Source organism: Protopterus annectens, chromosome 10.part0 (genome assembly GCF_019279795.1).
Source record: "Protopterus annectens isolate FY-2018-M chromosome 10.part0, PAN1.0, whole genome shotgun sequence".
NCBI classification, from domain to species: Eukaryota; Metazoa; Chordata; order Ceratodontiformes; family Protopteridae; genus Protopterus; species Protopterus annectens.
In genome coordinates, this window is record NC_056744.1 from 1,775,777,069 (window position 1) to 1,775,782,068 (window position 5,000).

A 5,000-nucleotide genomic window follows, 5' to 3' on the forward strand; every position below is an offset into this window, starting at 1 on the left:
TTTGGGTTTAAGTTCATAGGTAAGTGAGACAGGCCCTCTCTTTACCAGGGGCAGTGATCAAAATCAAAAGTCAAAATAAACTTTATTGTCACTTCGATTCACACAAGTGTGAACCAAGTGAAATTCCATTTCTTCAGGCTTAATGTGCATACAAAACATAGATTACATTTAACAGAACAATAATACACAAAATTCTATAGACACAGATGAGAAACACAACAATAAGAAATACTTGCATTATTGTCCTGATTTAACAGATTGTCAGTCTTTACTAGATTATTAGATTGTTTTCACTGGAAAAATTTACTTAAGTGACTGATTTAAGGCCTACATTTATATTGCACAGTAAGACACTTCAGTTTGATTACTGCTGCCTTAGCTGTCTGTCGGTGTGGATAAGACCTTGTTACATATTGCACTATAGAGACTTTTAGTATGGCTGGATTACTGCTATAATGTCCGGTGTGAAGGGTACTGTTGCTAGAGTTCAGTAACCTGATGGCTAGTGGAAAGAAGCTGTTTCTGAATCTAATGGTTTTGCAGCGTATGCATCGAAAGCACCTTCCTGTTGTTAAATGTGAGAACAGGATGAGTGCTATCCCTGGTTATTTTCATTGCCTTGTTGAGACAGCTGAACATTTGCAAGTCTTGTATGGATGGGAGGGAGTTCCTGATAATCCTCTCAGCTGCTTTCACTATGCTCTGGCGGGACTGGTGCTCAGAAGCAGAGCAGCATCCATACCATACTGTAAAGCTTTGTCAGTATGCTTTCGATGGTGCCCCTGTAGACAGCTGTGAGAGCCGTTGATGGTAGGTTTGCTCTCCTCAATCTTCACAAGAAGTGAAGCCATTGGTGTGCCTTCTTAATGATGGCATTTGCATTGGCTGACCATGTCAAGTCTTCTGCAATGTGCACCCCCAGAAATGTTGTGCTTTTTACTCTCTCAACTGTTTCTTAATTAATTACGAGTGGAGTGGTCTCTGTTGCTCTTCCTGTAGTCCACAATTATTTCTTTGGTCTTGTTGACATTTAGTGCAAGATTATTGCTATAACACCAACTTATGAACTGATTCACGTCCTCACTGTATGCTGTCTCATCATCATTCCTGATAAGGCCCACAACTTTCTTATCATGTGCAAATTTGATGGTATGGTTTGAGCTGTGCTTGGCAGCACAGTCGTGGGTTAGTATGATGAAAAGCAGGAGGCTTAGGACACATCCCTGTGGGACTGCAGTGTTCAGGGTGATGCTCTCCAATGTATTCTTCCCTATGCCCACTTTCTGCAGTCTATCTATAAGAAAGTCCAGAATCCAGATTCATAGTGGAGTGCTGATGCCCAGTTGAACCAGGTTTCTGATCAGATTTTTGCAGGATGACTGCATTGAAAGCTGAACTAAAGTCAATGTAAAGTAGCCTCACATAGCTATTCTTGTTCTCCAGGTGGTCCAATGATAAGTAGAGTGCCAAAAACAAAGCATCTCCTGTGGAGTGATTGGGTCTGTATGCAAACGGAGTGGATTGAAGTCTGCAGGTAGTTTGGATGTTATTATATCTTTGACCAGTCTCTCAAAGCATTTCATCACAGTAGAGGTGAGAGCTACAGGACAATAGTCATTTAGGCTAGCAGATGGTGACTCATTTGGCAGTGGTATAATGTTTGTGTACTTGAAACATTTGGGCACAATGGCTTGACTCAGTGAGTTGTGGAAGATGTCTGTGAATAAATTTGTTAGTTGGCCCGCACAGTCTCTGAGCACACTTCCAAGAATGTTATCAGGTCCATCTGCTTTCCTGGGGTTAACTCTTCGTAGTGTCCTTCTGACATCAGCAGAGTTGATGCTGAGCTCTTCCTCACTCTGGTTGTTGGTGATTTTTGTCTGCTGCTGTCTTGTTTTTCCATCGCAAAAACAGGGATGGATTTACCCAGTATTTTCAAATGCAGTTCCCTGCATCAAGCACAATTTCCACCAAGAGCAGTTCCAAATGCCTGACACACCCATTCCTGGGTATTTGATTTTTACAAGCACACATACAAACACACACACACACACACACACACACACACACACACACACACACACGGGAAAGGCTGACACAGATTTACTAGCTGTGCCTCTTTATGCCCAGATAATAAGGTAACACTGCTGCCACCAGCCAGTCACTGTCAGGCTCTTACAAGGGAATCCAATTATACTGAGTAAAATCAATACTAACATAAATGGTAGAGTATAACCCAAGCAGCAAGGCTTTTCAGAGTGGCCAAGGTGTCACTAGAATAAGCACAAGTACTCTCAAGATGTTAAATGTAATCCCTAAAAGACCAGCCACAATAAAAGGTATAAATATTTAATAATAAATAATAAAATAGAAAACATGGGAATATTAAATATTTAAGTGCAATAAACATCAGAGTTTTAATCACAAAAGAAATAAAAACTAACACAGTTGGACAGATTGAGGCAAATGTAGAACAACAATACTTAGCTAATCTCACTGTAATTCCTGACTGTCTAAAGAAGAACCGTTCCCTACCTAACTTAAATAATTCAGCAATGCAAAATGAGATGCTGAGATGCTTACTTCCACTAGGCAAGGTGATAATCTTCCAACTGACTACAACTGAACTGACTGTGATATGATGATCTTCCAACTGACTACAACTGAACTGACTGTGATAACTGTCATAGATTTTTATATCAGGTTCCAAAGAAACCAAAAACAAAACAAGCTGATCTGTGAGTTCCATCCCCTCCGTGCTGGTTATAGAATGGCATCACATTTGATCACATGAGTCTGGTAGAGTACAGATTCAGAACTTTTCTAAGATCTGTTGCAGTTTTTGAAAATTATAGAATTCTTTGTTTAAACAAACATTCAATCTGTTATAATAACACTGTCGATACATTTTTAACATAAGCATCTGTACAAGTTAATATGATAGTCAAATGACACAAAATTATTTACAAAACTCCAGCAAACTGTGCTGGCATATGTTGCACATGCATTGCCCTATTCTTCCTGATACAGATGGCAATAACTCACATTGTCACAGTAAGTACTAGTTTAGCTGTCCTCAATGGCCATTTTAAGCCTATCTAATATTCCTCAAAGATAAGAATTAAACCCCATATCTCACTTCTGTAAGGTAAACACCTTAACCTTTATGCCAACCCCAACCCTTATTTATTGCTGGGATAGGGTCTGGCATCCCCACAATCCTGTAAATACTAAAGCAGGTTATCAGAAAAATGTATGAATGAATAGACGTTGACTGGATAGCTTCCACTGGGTATATGTTCCTTTTTCAGGAGACACCTAGAGAATAGCTTTCACTCTTGTATCGCTTCTTTTACATCTCATATTAACATGTAGCTATAAATATCTTCTCAGTTTTTACAGCTGTACATTTTGCTTCCTGAGCCTTTTCTCTTTGCTGACAGATTTGAGTCTTGGTTGCATTTCAGCCCCAAGAAATGTATGAGCTGGTCATTGCAAGATCTAGTTCAGATTTCTTTTATATTATTTACTTTGGCTGTATTTATTGTGTGTAGCTACTTTAATACTGCTCTCACCAATGACTCTTGAAAGAAAATAAAAAAAATATTCAGCTGAAAGACACTGTCCAACCAGTTTAGATAAAAATGTAAAATAAAAAGAAATAACAAAAAAATGGAGACAGAGTAGAAAGTGGTCAAGGCATTTTACTTAAGGGATTGGGTATGAATAGTGGAGATTTTGGATCGGATCCCATTAGCTCCTACCTGAACACAGTTGCTAAATTTATAATATCCATGAAAATGCTTACAGATGATGCAGGCTGAGACTGCTAACTACTGCAGGAAAGATCATGTGACATGCATACCCAAAAGAATTGCTCTTCATTTCTTGTCTATAGCACTAAATGCTACAGACTTCTTTTTTAGAAAAAAACAAATATATGTTCCAAAATATCCTTGTTTGTCTTATTTCTGAATTATTTGTATACAAAATATAAAGGCTAAAGACCACCATAGGAATGTAATGCTAAACTCCTCACAGCACAATAGCCTAGTGCGTGCCTGTGAACCTCTGAATGTATATTTCTGAGGCTGGACCTGATTACCATACCTACACATTAAGTATTTAATGTTACTACTATACTACATTAAGTACTTAATGTTACTTCTACACTGGCATGTCACTGATCAGCCTTTACATTATGAAAAGACCCTAATGTTCAAAATAATTCAGTTTAGTGAGTTTTCAGTCTTTATGGTTAACTAAATGTCTATAAAACTGTATGGAACATATATAAATCTGAGTGTCTTTTTTGTCTAGGACTTTGGGGATTCGGTCTTGCTTCTGTTTTGGTTTGTTTCTTCGTGCAAATGCATAAGTTCATAAGTAAGTACTAGGCTTGCTGTCCTTGCAAGCCATTTTAAGCCTAGCCAATGTCCCTTCAAAGGTGAAAATAAAAGCATTTATTTTGTGTCTGAGATAAACACCGTAACCATTATGCCATCCCCAGGCCATCAAATGTTTAGTTTTTATGCACCACATTTTGATTTTGCCACGCACACTTTCCATGCAGCATGATTTGAAATTCTACAAGTCTCATATTGTTGCCTTTTTAGTCTGAGAAGTCCTTTTTTTCTGCCTTCTTAGGACAGAGCTTGGACTGCTTTTTTGTTGTGCGTTATATTGAAAAGATGCTTTTTGGCTTAAGTTCATGAAGGACTACTTTCATTTTGTGTTTTCAACCAGAATCTTAGAAAATTACCCACAAGGAGTGGAAGTAATTCAAACTTTATCAGTCAGAAATGGGATTTGAACCCACACCTCCGGGGGAGACTGCAACCTTATTGCAGTGACTTAGACAACTCAGCCATCCTGATAGCTTTGGGGTTCTTCTACTTGGGAAGATATTGTTTGCTGAATGATGTCTCCCTGCAGCTTTAATTTCTTGTATAGTTTTAGTACATCTTTGTATTACAGGTTGTGCCACATTTCTTAGTTAG